Source organism: Moschus berezovskii, chromosome 25, assembly GCF_049115385.1.
Source record: "Moschus berezovskii isolate FMDL1 chromosome 25, NW_MosBer_1.0, whole genome shotgun sequence".
NCBI lineage: Eukaryota > Metazoa > Chordata > Mammalia > Artiodactyla > Moschidae > Moschus > Moschus berezovskii.
Genome location: NC_142484.1, coordinates 47,821,875 through 47,840,106, shown reverse-complemented (window position 1 = coordinate 47,840,106; position 18,232 = coordinate 47,821,875). Strand labels below are relative to the sequence as shown.

General features: G+C 41.6%; 1 protein-coding gene, 1 long non-coding RNA gene and 1 pseudogene across 9 annotated transcripts in view; 2 read left to right on the top strand and 1 right to left on the bottom strand.

Annotated features, from left to right (window-relative positions):
- The window catches only part of LOC129557789 (liprin-alpha-1-like), a 263,237-nt gene that overhangs the window by 164,926 nt on the left and 80,079 nt on the right, over window positions 1-18,232 (top strand). The window lies entirely within an intron of this gene.
- The window catches only part of LOC129557793 (ferroxidase HEPHL1-like), a 178,635-nt pseudogene that overhangs the window by 130,993 nt on the left and 29,410 nt on the right, over window positions 1-18,232 (bottom strand). The window contains exon 5 of the transcript XR_016036423.1: window positions 2,740-2,973. The product of XR_016036423.1 is annotated as a ferroxidase HEPHL1-like (transcript). The remainder of the gene's footprint in view (window positions 1-2,739; window positions 2,974-18,232) is intronic.
- The window catches only part of LOC148773921 (uncharacterized), a 100,033-nt gene that overhangs the window by 80,447 nt on the left and 1,354 nt on the right, over window positions 1-18,232 (top strand). For both annotated transcript variants that reach the window (XR_016036427.1, XR_016036426.1), the window contains exon 8: window positions 10,387-10,532. This is a non-coding gene — a long non-coding RNA (uncharacterized LOC148773921). The remainder of the gene's footprint in view (window positions 1-10,386; window positions 10,533-18,232) is intronic.

Genomic DNA, 18,232 nt, shown 5'->3' with positions numbered 1-18,232 from the left:
TCAAATACTGCTGAAAGTCAGTTCATGGAGCCATTCTATGCTGTCACGTCAGTCATGTCCAATTCTTTGTGACCCCATGGCAGGCTCCTCTGTCCATGGGATTCTCCAGGTAAGCATGGGTTGCCGTTTCGTCCTCCGGGCAATCTTTTCAACCCAGGGATCGAACTCATGTCTCTTACATCTCCTGCACTGGCAGGTGGGTTCTTTACCACTCATGCCACCTGGAGCTAGCAGTTCATGGAGGCAGGTATTCTCAAAGATTCTCTGGTTTCCTCTCTCTCTATGAGTGTTTTAACTTAAGAGCTCTAGTTTTACTCTAGAAACTTCCCAACTGGGCTTCCTTACAACCTCCTCTCCTATGCTGTTGTCAAAGTGATCTTCCTGAAACCCAAATCTGATTTCATCACCCCAATGCTCAAAGTCTTTCAATAGTTTCTCACTGCTCTAGGGGAACAAACCCCGAACTCCTCAGCATGTTTCATCTCCTTCGGTGGCCCTGGTACCTAAATGCCTTTCCGTCCTCCTTGCCTCTGCATGAGCTGTCTCCTTGTCTGAGATTTCCAACTGCCGCCTCTGTACCCTAGTCAAATCAGAGTACTGCCTTGTTTGTGAACAAGACTTTCCACAGTGACTTAAAAGGCTTTCTTCTTTGGAATCCCAAAGCACACTGTGTATGATCTTATCATACCTACTGCTCTTTTGTCTTCCATCTCTGCGTTCCTAGCACCTAGAAGAACGCTTTTCACTTAGGAGTGCTGAATGAAAGGAAAAGGCAGCAAAGAGAAAGGATCTTTGATGGTGGTTTAAAAACAGGTCATTGGTTATGTTAGCAGTTGGGGAAGAAGGTGAAAAAGACCAGAGATACAAAGAATGAAGGATGGAACTGGTAGAAAGGAAACATTTAAAATATTTCAAAAATCTCGCAAGGAAAATAAAAGAAATGGATACAAGAGAGAAAACACATCAAAGTTAGCAAACACGTAAAGGTAACGGATACAAGATAGAAAACATGTCAAAGGCGGCTCCTTTTCAAAACCTAGAGTCGCTGACCAAGTTAGAAGGCAAAAGCAAGCGAGCTGAGAGGACAAACAAGAAGGTCTAAAAAGAGAGTACGTCGAGGAATCGTATCCTACATGACAAGGACAGGGAAGACTGAAAGAAAGGCTGGAATGAGCCTGGAAGGATACAGCACAGCCACGGAAACACAGAAGGGAGAATTTCGGGCATCATAATGTTCATTCTTTCGGTTTCCCAGGCTTGGAAATCTTAAAAAAAATTTCTTTTGGCACATTCCTTCTCTCCAACTGCTTTGAATCCATCACCAACTCCTATCTTTTCATTTCTTCTTTTTGAATATCTTTCAGATCAGCTATTACTCTCTTGGCACTGTCACTGTTCTTTCATAAACCTCCAACGTCTCTTAACTGAATTACTGCAGAGCTCCTAAGAGGTTTCTAATTCTAGTGTGTCTACCACCAAATATAACAAGAAGGCACACCCTGCCCACTCTCAGACATTCTCTGTGAAGCTTTCTCCCACCTCCTCCCCACCAGATTTAATCACCCCCTCCTCATCCATGCTACCAAACAGGGGTTGGCCAACTGTGGCCAGCTGGTCAAATCGGGCCCCTTCCTATTTTGGAAACAGTTTTACTGCAACACAGCCACTCCTACTTTGACTGCGTACGGTCTATGGCTGCTTTCATGGTATTAACAGCAGAAATGAATGGTGGCAACAAAGACCATGTGACCCACAAAGCCTAAAGTTATTTATTAGGCTATTTCATTTATAATACAGTATTTATTATATTAGTTATTTTTCTCTTCATAGAAAAATTTGACTACCTCTGGACTATACTATGATATTTGCATTTTACTTTAATTATTACCTTATCCTACTGATAATAAAAGTTGATAACAGGCACTTACTGAGATGGGCACTGTTCTGAGCCATTAGGTATATTATCTCATTTACTTCTTACAACATTGCTAAGGGACAGATATTATTACTATTTCCATTTTACAGATGAGGAAACTGAAGCTTATTATTCTAGACCCCATGCTTTCAACTACAACACAAATAATGACTACCCTATTTTCTTGAGCTTATTAAGAACAAAGATCATGTCGAAATCAGTTTTGTATTCCCAGAGACTCACACAGTGTCTGACAGAGTAGGTATTCCATAATTGTTTGCTAAGTTAATCTCACTAAAATAACCACTTTTACTCTGCCTTCTCTCCCATGAGCAATGACTTGGTTGCTCGCTGTATCGCGTCTAAACTCCTCTGGCTGGCATTAAGTCTGACCATAATCTGGGACAACTGAACCTAGCAAAGTTCAGAAAGGTCAATAAAGATCAACTCCTGTTTCAGAATTGGCTGCTTTTCCTTTGGACACCGTATGACTCGAACTCAGCACATGAGATAAACTGCTGCTGCTGCTGCTGCGTCACTTCAGTCGTGTCCGACTCTGTGTGACCCCATAGACAGAAGCCCACCAGGGTCCCCTGTCCCCGGGATTCTCCAGGCAAGAACACTGGAGTGGGTTGCCATTTCCTTCTCCAATGTGTGAAAGTGAAAAGTGAAAGTGAAGTCGCTCAGTCGTGTCCGACCCTTAGTGACCCCACGGACTGCAGCCTACCAGGCTCCTCCATCCATGGGATTTTCTAGGCAAGAGTACTGGAGTGGCTCGCCATTGCCTTCTCCGTGAGATAAACTAAGCTGCCGATAAAACTCACCTGCCATCACGGGACCTGTGGAGGCTGCCGTGGTAGCTGCTCACTTTGCTGTGGACACTCCCTGCTGTGCTTCTCTGGTCATCCGCCACGGCCAGCTGAGTTGAAGGAGCATGTGTGGATATCCCTTGAGTGGAAGTTCCTCTTGATTTCCTTATGGTAGGAGTATCTGGATCCCTCAGGAGGGACTGAGCAAAGTCAGGTTCCTGGAGGACCTGTCGGCTGTCGTTCGCTATCCTAGATAACAAAATACTAAGTGTAAGATAGCAACCCTACAGACCAAAAACGATTCTCTGACAGACTGATGCTATTCTTCAAAAAAGAAAGCTCTCCAAACAATGTCTTTAGGACAGATATAAGGTAACACTGTTGACAGAAGAGAGACTAACACAAAAATCTGTGTCAATCTGTTCCCTAAACTGGTATGATGGAAAGAGGTTCGTATTAGAATATGGAACTCAGGATGTTAGTTCCAGTTCTATCAATAGATATGTGATCTTACGCAAGTCATTATCCCCTTTACTTAATTTTCCTCATCTATAAAATGACCGCATGCAATTTCATCATTTTTCAAAAGCCCCTTTCGGCTAAAGAAATTTATCGTTCTTGAAGACACTGAAATATTGCAAAGGTACTACCATAAAGTAAAAATAGTATTTTCTTGCATGGTTTATAGAAGTAGTGGAGGTCTCATCATGGCATAGACTCATTTTTTAATTTGTAAGAGCAGTTGTTTTGGGGTTACAAGATGATTTTATGACAGAATCTGTTGTCTAGTGCTTGAATAAACCTGACCGTAACTAGAACAAAACATATGAGAAATTAATTTACGCAAACACACAACGAAGTCCCAGACATAATAAAGGCTTAGGAGAAAAAGAATTAAGGGGACGAATTATGTCCAGAGCTAAAGTTTTTAACTGCTATGAAATGACTAAAAGCAGATAGGTGTTTATGTTGATGAACAAAATGGTAATTAAAGAGCCAATTCAACAGGTGCAAAGTTCAGTGTATCAGTTTGGGTAAATAAGTGACCATAAGAATCATAAAGTTAAAATGAGACAATATTATTTTTAAAAAAAGCTCCGACATGTGAAGATTAGATCATAAATTGACAAAGTGCATACATTCTAAGTTTCCAAATTAGGAAAGAATCACTGCTGTTACTGCCATTGTTATTTTTCGAGCTGGGGTAGAAGAACTCAAAGACTAGTATTTGTTGAGTACCTGCATAATGCCAAGCATTTTACATATATTCTCTGTTAATCTTTCTTAATACTGTTTTTATTATAGAGATTAACTCCTGAACAGACACATCTATGGGGGTGGAGATCCATCAAGAGTAAATACTATGATCCCCATTTCATAGATGAAGAAACTGAGGTCACAAAGGACTAAAGAACTTTTCAAAAGTCATACAGAGGAACAACAACTGGGGATCAAACTGACGTTTAAATGTTTCAAAGTGAATCATAAAGGAATGATACAACATAATGTTTACCTATGTCCTGAAAGTATCACAAACTAGACAGAAGAAAGAACAACTCAAACAAAGTTATTACCACATTTATTCTTCTGTCGTCAATGGCCCTGTGCACATATACACACATCCAAAGTTGCTCTGGACTGCTGAATTTATTTTCTAAACTTATTTTTTAAAATTGGTTCAAACTGATTTCTGGTCATTCCAAACATTTAATCTACCTTCAAATGGTGAAGGTCTGTCTCCTCATTTTACAAATAAGAAAACAGGGGTCCAGAAAAATCAAGTGATGTGACCCAGATAACTCCAAAACAAGATTTCTAAAACTATTTCAACCACTGTCAGAATTATTAGCATCAGTTCAGTCGCTCAGTTGAGTCCGACTCTTTGCGACCCCATGAATCACAGCACGCCAGGCCTCCCTGTCCATCACCGACTCCCGGAGTTCACTCAAACTCGTATCCATCACGTTGGTGATGCCATCCAGCCATCTCATTCTCTGTCGTCCCCTTGCCTCCTGCCCCCAATCCCTCCCAGCATCAGAGTCTTTTCCAGTGAGTCCACTCTTTGCATGAGGTGGCCAAAGTATTGGAGTTTCGGCTTTGGCATCCGTCCTTCCAATGAACACCCAGGACTGATCTCCTTTAGCATGGACTGGTTGGATCTCCTTGCATATGTGGTTCACTGAGAGAAGGACCACCAACTTGACTGTCATAATTTTAGAAGCCAGTCTTTCAACAGCACAGTATAACAGAGGGGTTAACAGTAAAGACTAGATGCTAGAATCAGACTGCTTGGGTTTGAATCTCAGTTCTACCACTCACCAGCTACTGAACCTTGGTTCTGTGTTCTCATCTGTAAAACGACCATCTTCCTCACAAGGTTGTCTAGGGGAGTGAATGATTTCGTGCTTAGAACAGTGCTTGGACTATTAAGTGGACTCAATTGATTGGAAACCATTGTTATGGTTACTCTCTAGTCATTTCTCAAAGGCTCAACCAGACAAACGCTACCAATGACTGTAGGCTGCTCACACTCTGCAGGAGTGACTCTCTAGCCCAGAGCACAGTCCCAGCAGGGAGGGTCACAATGCCTTTGCTGAGTCAGGGAAGTGGGTGGTCCATGGTTCCAGAAAACCAAATGGCAGGGTTTTGAGGAGGTCGAACCAGTTTCAAAAGGATTCTGGCCCGGTCAGGATCCCCAAGATAACTGGGATGAGTCCCCAAAAGGGCAGTGTTGGTTTAGTTTAGCCCCATCTCAAGTTTCTAACACAAAAGAATTACTGTATGACAGAATGGCTTGTGTGTGGCCCAGAGGTGACCAGGAATGCTAATTCAAACCCTCTCCTTAGAATTATGGAGATAGCAACCCACTCCAGTGTTCTTGCCTGGAGAATCCTGGGGACAGGGGAGTCTGGTGGGCTTCCGTCTATGGGGTCACACAGAGTCAGACACGACTGAAGTGACTTAGCAGCAGCAGCAGCAGTGATTTAAATACATTTTAAACTTTCAAAGAATACACAAATAAATCTCCCAAGTAAGGCTGCTGCACAGAAATCAAGGACTTGGTTTGTTTTGTTTGCTACTGACCCTGTGGCATCACCGAATAGTTGACGGCAGAGAGAAACCACTCATTAACGGCTTTCTCAAAGGATGAATTCCCAGAAAAGACATTTTTGTCTTTGTTGAATTAACCTTTCCCCTTCTTTCCTTCTCGGCCCAATGAAATTGCATTTAAGGGAGAAACGCATTGTCCGATAACACTAGCAGCAGTCTCAGATATGGTAATAAGGAATGTATGTTTTTCAATTGTGATCTTTATAGATTTCAATCTAATCTGTGTAACAGAAGCTGCTAATTAGTGATAACTGAGAAAACACATAATTTAAGATCTATTTTAAAAGTACATTAACCCATACAAAACACAACATTTTACATATAATCTTAAGACTTTTATAGAAATTCATTTTCCCAAGATTTATTTTCCATGTACCTTAGGTTACATAAAATCATAAGAATATGGATTCCACTCACTTAGAATTTGTGACAATTCAAATAAGTATAAATATTAGCTTTATACTTGGTAAAAAGTCTGAGGTCATCTGTTCCTTTGTGAATACTGCAGGGTCTTATTTTATTCTATTAAGTAAGCGGTCAAAAAATGAAAGATTCCTCAAATATGGCCAAATCGTTTATTTTACCATGACTCTCTAATATGCAATTTGGCCAACTATGAATTAAAATAACATCTTTAACATGTTTCATTTTTTATCTGCTCATATCGTTTCACTATTTTGGCTTTAATGTGTATGACTTAGAATAAAATAACATGCTATCCCTTTAAACAATTTATGGTGTAACTTGCAAGAACAATGGACAACTGGAAATGGAAATCTAATACTGGGTGACTTTAGCCAAGGCACCGAGCCTCTCTGTGCATGCTTCCACATCTTTAACACAGAGATGATAACACTAGTCATCACAGAAATGTCAAAAAGATCAAAGAAGAATATATATATGTGTGTATATATATATAAGAGCATTCATTTGTTTTTAATTTTAAGATGATAATTTTGAGTTTTTTAAAAAAAGATTGGCTTTCCCTCAAATATTCTGAATTAGTAAGGAACAGGCCTTAAGCCTGGTTCTACCTGGCTATCTTTTCTGAGTACGTTTTTAGGTTGAAGATTTCATCATACCTGGTGGCAGCTGAGGTTATAATCTTGTTGGGATATTTCCTCCAAATCCAAATTGTTTCAACATAGGAAACACACACACACACAATTATGTAAGTGTGAAGCCTGTGAACACCACGATAATTGACTAATTGATTGATAATTGACTAATCAATTGATAATTGTTACCAAAATGTGACACAGGGATATGAAGTGAGCAAAGATGTTGGATAAAAAGGCACCAACAGATTTGCTCAACACAGGGTTGCCACGAGACTTCAATTTGTAAAAACTGTGGTGCCTGCAAAACAAGAGTCCAAAATGCAGTACCTAGATGCAATGTCAAAAATGACAGAACGATCTATTCGTTTTCAAGGCAAACCCTTCAGTATCACAGTAATCCAAGTCTATGCCTTGACCAGTAATGCTGAAGAAGCTGAGGTTGAACGGTTCTAGGAAGACCTACAAGACCTTCTAGAACTCACACCCAAAAAAGATGTCCTTTTCATTATAGGGGACTGGAATCCAAAAGGAGGAAGTCAAGAAACACCTGGAGTAACAGGCAAATTTGGCCTTGGAGTACAGAATGAAGCAGGGCAAAGGCTCATAGAGTTTTGCAAGAGAATGCACTGGTCATAGCAAACACCCTCGTCCAACGACACAACAGAAGACTCCACACATGGACATCACCAGATGTACAGCACTGAAATCAGATTGATTATATTCTTTGCCGCCAAAGATGGAGAAGCTCTCAGTTCAGTTCAGTTCAGTCGCTCAGTCGTGTCCGACTCTCCGCGACCCCATGAATCACAGCACACCAGGCCTCCCTGTCCATCACCAACTCCCGGAGTTCACTCAAACTCATGTTCACAGAGTCGGTGATGCCATCCAGCCATCTCATTCTCCGTCGTCCCCTGCTCCTCCCGCCCCCAACCTTTCCCAGCATCAGAGTCTTTTCCAGTGAGTCAACTCGTCGCGTGAGGTGGCCAAAGTATTGCAGTTTCAGCCTTAGCGTCAGTCCTTCCAATGAACATCCAGGATTGATCTCCTTTAGAATGGACTGGTTGGATCTTCTTGCAGTATAAGGGACTCTCAAGAGTCTTCTCCAACACCACAGTTCAAAAGCATCGATTCTTCGGCGATCAGCTTTCTTTACAGTCCAACTCTCACATCCATACATGACCACGGAAAAACCATAGCCTTGACTAGACGGACCTTGGTTGGCAAAGTAATGTCTCTGCTTTTCAATATACTATCAAGGTTGGTCATAACTTTCCTTCCAGCAAAAACAAGATTGGGAGTTGACTGTGGCTCAGATCATGAGCTCCTTATTGCCAAATTCAGACTTAAATTGAAGAAAGTAGGAAAAACCACTAGACCATTCAGGTATGACCTAAATCAAATCCCTTACGATTATACAGTGGAAGTGACGAAGAGATTCAAGGGATTAGATCTGACAGACAGAGTGACTGATGAACCGTCGATGGAGGTTCGTGACTCTATACAGGAGACAAGAATCAAGACCATCCCCAAGAAAAAGAAATGAAGAAAAGCAAAATGGTGTCTGAGGAGGCCTTACAAACACCTGTGAAAAGAAGAGAAGCGAAAAGGAAAGACACACTCATTTGAATGCAGAGGTCCAAAGAATAGCAAGGAGAGATAAGAAAGCCTTCCTCAGTGATCAGTGCAAAGAAATAGAGGAAAACAGCAGAAGAGAAAAGACTAGAGATCTCCTCAAGAAAATTAGAGATAATAACGGAACATGTCATGCAAAGATGGGCTCAATAAAGGACAGATTTGGTAGGGACCTAAGAGAAGCAGAAGATATTAAGAAGAGATGGCAAGAATACACAGAAGAACTATACAAAAAAGATCTTCACGACCCAGAGAATCACGATGGTATGATCACTCACCTAGAGCCAGACATCCTGAAACGTGAAGTCAAGTGGGCCTTGGCAAGCATCACTGCTAACAAAACTAGTGGGGGTGATGGAATTCCAGTTGACCTACTTCAAATTCTAAAAGATGATGCTGTGAAAGTGCTGCACTCAGTATGTCAGCAAATTTGGAAAACTCAGTCGTGGCCATAGGACTGGAAAAGGTCACTTTTCATTCCAATCCCAAAAAAAGGCAATGCCAAAGAATGCTCAAACTATCGCACAATTGCACTCATCTCATATGCCAGTAAAGTAATGCTGAAATTTTTCCAAGCCAGGCTGCAACAGTACATGAACTGAGAACTCCCAGATCCTCAAGCTGCATTTAGAAAAGGGAGAGGAACCAGAGATCTAATTGCCAACATCCGCTGGATCATGGAAAAAGCAAGAGAGTTCCAGAAAAACATCTACTTCTGCCTTATTGACTAGGCCAAAGCCATTGTGTGGATCATAACAAACTCTGGAAAATTCTGAAAGAGATGGGAATACCAGATCACCTGACCTCCCTCTTGAGAAATCTGTATGCAGGTCAGGAAGCAACAGTTAGAACTGGACATGGAACAAGAGACAGGTTCCAAATAGGAAAAGGAGTACATCAAGGCTGTATATTGTCACCCTGCCTATTTAACTTCTATGCAGAGGACATCATGAGAAACGCTGGGTTAGAGATAGGCAGATGACACCAACTTTATGGCAGAAAGCAAAGAACTAAAGAGCCTCTTGATGAAAGTGAAAGAGGAGAGCTGAAAAAGTGAAAAAAGTTTGCTGAAAACTCAACATTCAGCAAATTAAGATCATGGCATCTGTTCCTATCATTTCACTGCAAATAGATGGGGAAACAGTGGAAACAATGACAGACTTTATTTTGGGGGGCTCCAAAAATCACTGCAGATGGTGACAGCAGCCATGAAATTAAAAACACTTGCTCCTTGAAGAAAAGTTATGACCAATCCAGATAGCATATTAAAAACCAGCAACATTACTTTGCCAACAAAGGTCCGTCTAGTCAAAGCTATGGTTTTTCCAGTAGTCATGCATGGATGTGAGAGTTCGACTATAAAGAAAGCTAAGCCTTGAAGTATCGATGCTTTTAACTGTGGTGTTAGAGAAGACTCTTGAGAGTCCTTTGGACAGCAAGGAGATCCAACCAATCCACCCTAAAGGAAATCAGTCCTGAATATTCACTGGAAGGACTGATGCTGAAGCTGAAACTCTAATATTCTGGCTACCTGATGCAAAGAACTGACTCACTGGAAAAGACCCTGATGCTGGGAAATATTGAAGGTGGGAGGAGAAGGGGACGACAGAGGATAAGATGGTTGGATGGCATCACCAACTCAATGGACATGAGTTTGAGTAAACCCTGGGAGTTAGTGATGGACAGGGAGGCCTGGCGGGCTGTAGGCCATGGGGTCACAGAGAGCTGGACATGACTGAGCGACTGAAGTGACTGAAGTGAACTGTCTGCAAAGCACAATAAAGGGAAGTGCAATAAAACAAGGTATACGTGTTTTCTTGACTAATTTTCTGTTTACCTATTCATTTTTGTTTTTAAGGATAGGTAGTTCTTTGGCTCCATCGAGTCTTAGCTGTGGTGTGTGGGCTTGGCTGCCCTGCAGCACATGGGATCTTAGTTCCCTGACCAAGGATCAAACCCATGTCCCCTGCACTGCGAGGCGATTCCTATCCACTGGACCGCCAGGTAAGTCCCCACCTATCTGTGTTAATAGAGATACGCTAATCTGTGGGCTCCTCCCTTTTCCTTCTGATCCTGTCACTTTTCACTTTTAAGGCTGTGTTAGGTGTTAAATCAATGCTCCAGCTGCCCAATGCGCTTCAGTGCTCACTGTCAACAGTATTCTATCTGACGTCACTGTTGCCACACCAGTGTGTTTCCTCATCAGACCATCACATTTGTCAAGCGTATCTTTTCCTATTTACCAATGTATTTCTTTCAAGCCTGTTTGTGCTTACTAGTGTTTTTAAACAATATATAGTTTCCTCCTCAGTTCAGTTCAGTTGCTCAGTCATGTGTGACTCTTTGCGACCCCATGAATCACAGCACGCCAGGCCTCCCTGTCCATCACCAACTCCCGGAGTTCACTCAAACTCATGTCCATCGAGTCGGTGATGCCATCCAGCCATCTCATTCTCTGTCGTCCCCGTCTCCTCCCACCCCCAATCCCTGCCAGCATCAGAGTCTTTTCCAGTGAGTCAACTCGTCGCATGAGGTGGCCAAAGTATTGGAGTTTCAGCTTTAGCATCAGTCCTTCCAATGAACACCCAGGATTGATCTCCTTTAGAATGGACTGGTTGGACCTCTCTGCTTTTTAATATGCTATCTAGGTTGGTCATAACTTTCCTTCCAAGGAGTAAGCGGCTTTTAATTTCCTGGCTGCAATCAGCATCTGCAGTGATTTTGGAGCCCCAAAAAATAAAGTCTGACACTGTTTCCCCCTCTACTAAAGTATAAACTCAACGAGGAGTTTTTTCCCCCCAGGGGTCTTATTCCCAGAGCCTAGATCAGTGTCTGGCACATAGCAGGTGCTCATTAAATACATACATACATTTACAATATGTACTTATACTTAGCTTTATGAGAAAAAGTTACAGTTAAAAGTATTCAGCACTTCCATCTTCTTGAACAAGACTACGTTCCTAGCACACTTAACCTACCTAATACTCCTTGTTGTTATTTTCCAGAGACTCAGAAGAACCTTTACAAAAATAACTGGTCCTGTTATTATCATTGTTGAGTGACTTTGCCAAAAACTACACCCTCATCCTATCTTGGGGTTCTCTTTTCTTTCTGCTAAAGGATGCTCTTTAGAAATTCTTATAGATAGGGTATGCCAGAGATAAATTATTTTAGTCCTTGCCCCAAAATGTCTTTCTCTTGTCCTCAACCTGCAGTGGTGCTTTAGATGGATAAAGTTATCATCACTCAGCATTTTAAAGATATTAGTTCATTATCTTCTAGCTGTTATTGTTGCTGTTGAGAAGCCTGCACAGTTGATCATCTTTTGGAGATTTCTTCTCTCTGGTAGCTTTTAGTTGCAAAGAATGTCTCTAGCCTTCTAGTTGCAAAGAATGTTTCTCATTGCGATTGATTTTTACTTGTCCTGCTTCGTATGCACAGCGTAGTTTTAATGTGAGGTTTGACAAGTTATCAGTTCTGAAAATTTCAGGATGTACTTCTTTAGTTATCATTCCTTAGTCATTCTTACAGCCCCTTGTTCTAGGACTCCCACTAGATGTATACTGAAGGTTCTCAACCTGTTTTTAATATCTCTTAATGGCATAATGGTTTTTCCCATGGTCACGTATGGATGTGAGAGTTGGACTGTGAAGAAAGCTGATCGCCGAAGAATTGATGCTTTTGAACTGTGGTGCTGGAGAAAACTCTTGAGAGTTCCTTGGACTGTGAGGAGAGTCAACCAGTCCATTCTAAAGGAGATCGATCCTGGGCGTTCATTGGAAGGACTGATGCTAAAGCTGAAACTCCAATACTTTGGCCACCTCATGCGACGAGCTGACTCACTGGAAAAGACTCTGATGCTGGGAGGGATTGGGGGCAGGAGGAGAAGGGGACGACAAAGGATGAGATGGCTGGATGGCATCCCCGACTTGATGGACATGAGTTTGTGTGAACTCCGGGAGTTAGTGATGGATAGGGAGCCTGGTGTGCTGCGATTCATGGGGTCGCAAAGAGTCAGTCACGACTGAACTGAACTGAAGTAGACAAAAGAACTGTACACAGAAAAGTATAAGACACTGATGAAAGAAATCAAAGATGACACAAACAGATGGAGAGATATTTCATGTTTCTGGGTCGGAAGAATCAATACTGTGGAAAGGACTATACTACCAAGCACAATCTACAAATTCAACGTGATCCCTATCAAATTACCAATGGCATTTTTCACAGAACTAGAACAAAAAATCGCACAATTCATATGGAAACACAAAAGATCCCAAATAGCCAAAGCAGACTTCACAAAGAATGGAGTTGGAGGAATCAACCTTCCTGACTTCAGATTATACTACAAAGCTACAGTCATCAAGATAGTATGGTGCTGGCACAAAAACAGAAATATAGACTGATGGAACAAGATAGAAAGCCCGGAAATAAACCCATGCACCTATGGGTACCTTATTTTTAACAAAGGAGGCAAGAATTTACAATGGGGCAAAGACAGGCTCTTCAATAAACGGTGCTGGGAAACCTGGACAGCTACATGTAAAAGAATGAAATTAGAACACTTCCTAACACCTATACAAAGATAAACTCAAAATGGATTAAAGACCTAAATGTAAGATCAGAAACTATAAAACTCTTAGAGGAAAACATAGGCAGAACACTCAATGACGTAAATCAAAGCAAGATACTCTATGACCCACCTCCTAGAGTAATGGAAACAAAAACAAAAGTGAACAAGTGGGACCTGATTAAACTTGAAAGCTTTTGCACAGCAAAGGAAACGATAAGCAAGGTGAAAAGACAGCCCTCGGAATGTGAGAAAATAACAGCAAATGAAACAACAGACAAAGGATTAATTTCCAAAATATACAAGCAGCTCCTACAACTCAATGCCAGAAAAACAAACAACCCAACCAAAACGTGGGGAAAAGACCTAAACAGACATTTCTCCAAAGAAGACATACAGATGGATAACAAACACATGAACAGATGCTCAACACTGCTCATTATCAGAGAAATGCAAATCAAAATTACAATGAGATATCATCCAAAAAATCTACAAATAATAAATGCCGGAGAGTGTGTGGAGGAAAGGGAACACTCTTGCACCGTTGATGGGAATGTAAATTGATACAGCCACTATGGAAGATGGTATGGAGATTCCTTAAAAAAACTAGGAATAAAACCGCCATATGACCCAGCAATCCCACTCCCAGGCGTATACCCTGAGGAAACCAACGCTGAAAAAGACCCATGTATCCCATTGTTCACTGCAGCACCATTTACAATAGCTAGACTATGGAAGCAACCTAGTTGTCCACTGACAGATGAATGGATCAAGAAGTTGTGGTACATATGCACAATGGAATATGACTCAGCAATCAAAAGGAAGGCATTTGAGTCGGTTCTGATGAGGTGGATGGACCTAGAAGCTATCACACAGAGTGAAGAGAGTAAGAAAGACAAAGACAAATATTGTATTCGAATGCATATATATGGCATCTAGAAAAGCAGCACTGAAGAATCTATTTATAGGGCAACAACGGAGAAACAGACATGGAGAAGACACTTATGGACATGGGGAAGGGTAGGAGAGGATCAGACATTCTTCACCACCTCAAATCCTATTTCATTATGCCTATGTTAGGGCCAAAGAAATCTGCATTTTGACAGTTTTCCAGACTTGAGAAAGCATCACACGCACAGTACAGAAAAAACAGGGACGTGTTGCAGACATTCTCACATGATCGGAAGTACTGTTCTCATGAACTTCCTGCATTTTCAGTTTCCTTGGCAGCATCAGTTTCTAGGCCTTCAGACTCCCATCAACTAGATATTCAGTAGCTACATGGATCAAATCGTTTCCAAGAAACTGCCACTGATATTAAGTTTGCCAAATACATGTATAAGCTTACACTGAAGCTGACTAATCCAAACCATTTTCTTCACAAGCCTTAGATTATAAAGACAAATGACAGAAACTTACAGCACAGAGGCATTTATTAGAACTCTGCAGTAAGCCAGGGCTTTAAGAGAAAGACACCTGAAAAACTCTATCCTTGAGTTCAAAAGAAGGCACAAGCTTGTAAACACAATACAAGATACAGCAGCATGACCTATGAAGCAATCAAAATTATCAAAGACTTCATGTCAGTCCCTCAACACAGGATTTTTGAATGAGTATTTGCCTGTACTGGCAGTATGGCCATCAGTATTCTAACAAAAAATGCGAGCAAAGGCACAGAGGTTCGAACAGGGTGTGTGTAGTGTTGCTGGGGTACGAAGAGCGCATGAACTGTAAGCACAAGAGGTAAGCACTTTCAGAAACATGTGTACGCATGTGTGTGTAAACACTGACATAAACATATCAATGGACATATCTGTACATCCAACTGCCAACTCACCACAGACCCACTCCTTCCTTTCCAATCCTTCCAAAACCAAACTCTTCATTTCCACTCCTTAGTTTCTCCATTTTCACAAATGGTAATCCCACTCTTCTAGCTGCTCAGGCCGAAACCCTTGGGGTCCTCCTTGAAACCGCTTCTGCGTATCCACCTCACAACCTACCAGCACTTCTTGTCATTCGACTTCGCAACCTATCTAGAATCTGACCACTTTCCAAACGTCCTCCACAGCGTCCACCCAGTTTGAGTGATTAGTACCTCATCCTTGGATTTCTGGAGTGGCTTCCAGTTCATCTCCATTTGTACACAAGAACCAGGGTGATCCTTTAAAGACATGCCACCCCTGTGCTCATGATCATGTCTCTTCCGCGCAACAGCTTCTAACTCACTCAGAATCAAATCCAAATTCCATAAAGGAGCTCTAAAGACACCTCCCAACCCCAGTGCTTTCTGATCGAATTTCCTTCCCTTCTCCCTTACTCACACGGCTCGAGCCTCTGTGGTGTCCCCGTTGTTGTGTGAATATAACCAGCATGCTTCCACTGCAGAGCCTCTGCACTAGTTGCTCTGCTTCCTCTGCCTGGACTGATCTTCCCGAGATACCTGTATCATTTGTTCTCTCATTTCATTCACATCCCTGTCACACTGTCTCCTTATTAAAAAGGACTTCCCTAATGTCTCCATACTGTTTCACTGTCACCTAACTCTATTCTTTCTTATTGGCAGTCACTGCTATCTGACATTATCTACTTATCTGTATCTTACCATTACAACCATCACTACAACTGTAGCTCCATAAGAACAGACCACATTTTGTTCACTACTCATCTCCACTATTTGGAATGGTGTCTAGCACATGCTGCTGCTGCTAAGTCACTTCAGTCATGTCCGACTCTGTGCGACCCCACAGACGGCAGCCCACTAGGGTCACCCCCGTCCCTGGGATTCTCCAGGCAAGAACACTGGAGTGGGTTGCCATTTCCCTCTCCAATGCACGAAAGTCAAAAGTGAAAATGAAGTCGCTCAGCTGTGTCTGACTCTTAGGGACCCCATGGACTGCAGCCTACCAGGCTCCTCTGCCCATGGGATTTTCCAGGCAAGAGTACTGGAGTGGGTTGCCACTGCCTTCTCCGGTCGAGCACATGGAATACATCCAATTGATATTTGCTGAATGGATGACTGTTGACTAAATATACTCATATAGCCCTTACCCAACTTAACAGCTTCCCTGGTGGCTCAACTGGTAAAGAATCTGCCTGCTACTGCAGGAGACACAAGAGACGTGGGTTCAATCCTGGGGTCAGAAAGATCCCCTGGAGAAGGAAATGGCAACCCACTCCAATATTCTTGCCGGCAAAATTTCACGCGTGGACAGAGGAGTCTGGCGGGCTCTATATATAGTCCATGGGGTCTCAAAGAGTTCTACATGACTGAGCGCTCACCCCACATACAAGTTAAATAGAAAGATGACTAGAAGGAGTATGGAAGACATTTGAGCTGTACAAAATTGAGAGCAGAAATATCTGATGAGCCATAACTAAAACCAGATAAGGCAATGAGAATGAGACAGCTGTGAAATTAGTTAAATAAAAGCAGCAGAATCTACAACTGACTGGATGTGGGAGCTTGGGTCAATGAAGGAGCAATATGCCTTCTAGGAATTAAAAAAAAAAAATGAGCAAGGAGTAAAATCAATTTTAGACATGTTGAAGTTGAGGTACTTGAGACAAATTCAGGTTAGGATATCCAACGGCTGCTTGTTAGGCGGATTTGGAACTTACCAGAAAGATGACAAGGCTATAGATTTCGATTCAGGAGGCATCAGTGTGTGAGGAACAGTTAAAATCAGTGAGATGAAATTACCCAGAGGAAGCATGTAGAATCAAAAAGAACAGAAACAGACTGCTAAGAAGCACCAGGAAGAAGAAGAAGATGCAAGAAAGGAAACTGAGAAGGACTGGACTGAGATGTAGCAGACCACAAAAGTTTGCACAAAACGCTGAAGTGATTTTCGGGAGAGGAGGACAGACTGAGGTTGAGGGGAGTAGGGGTCACATACGGAATGACGGTGAAATGAAATTCAGGTTTGAAGTGAGTGACATAGATTTGGCATAAGTGCTGAGGAGAATGAAGAGAAACCTTCCCGTCGACCACACTGGAAACTGACTAAAGACAAAGAGCAAATAGAGCGGCTATGGTTTAAACTGTCTAGCAATAGGAGAATGGATAAGCAAAACACAGTAATCTATACAATGGAAGATAAGGAAAAGGAAAGAACTATTAATGAACACAAAACCATTAGTGAGTCTTGAAAACAGAGCAAAGAAGAGCACTCTTAACTCAAGCACAATGAGAGTTACACACGTATGGCTTCATTTGTATGAAGCTCTAGAATACACAGTGATCACCTAGGGAGGATGCTAAACAGCAGTTGCCTCCAGAGGATGGCACAGACATGGGCTGACTAGCAAGGAGCATGAGAGCGTGAGGCAATGGTAATGATCCAGTGCTACACCCTTCTAAGGATTTGGCTTTCTAAGCTGCAGGTTTTTATCAAAAGTGTTCCGTGCAGCACTGCCCATAATAGCAAACCCTTGGAAATACTTAAATAACCATCAGTAGAAGATGCTAAGTAACTCCAGATAGTAGTATTAACACAATTGGCCATTACACAGCAATTAAGAGGAAAGAACCAGACTAACAAATATAAACAACGGATACAGATATAAACACAGATACATGTACAACATTATATATTTTTATATATATATATATATGGAACGTAAAAAAGTATAGAATGTTGCTTATGGATATGCTTGTGATGTACAGTAAGAGTATAAACACAAACATAAGAAGAATTAACGACAAATTCAACACAGTGATGATCTCATCTCTGGGGAGAAAAGAGGGAAATGAAATCAAGATGGATACTAACAAAGGAATCTTCAACTCTACCTGTACTGTTTTATTTCTTTAAAAAAGAAATCTGGGGCATTCCCTGGTGATCCAATGGTTAGGACTTGGTATTCTCACTGTCTGGGCCCCAGGTTCCATCCTTAGTTGGGGGAACTAAGATCCTGCAAGCCATGTGGGATCTTGGGTGTGGACAAAAAAAAAAAAAAAAAAAAGTCTGAAGCAAACACTGCAAAATATTATTGGACAAAGCTAGACAGTAAGAGTTTTATAGGTATTCATCTATGCTTTATCCTTGGAACATTTAAGAACACGAAAAGGCACAACATTATAGTATAAAAAAATGCAGTATTACTACCATACACGTTATTACTAACAATT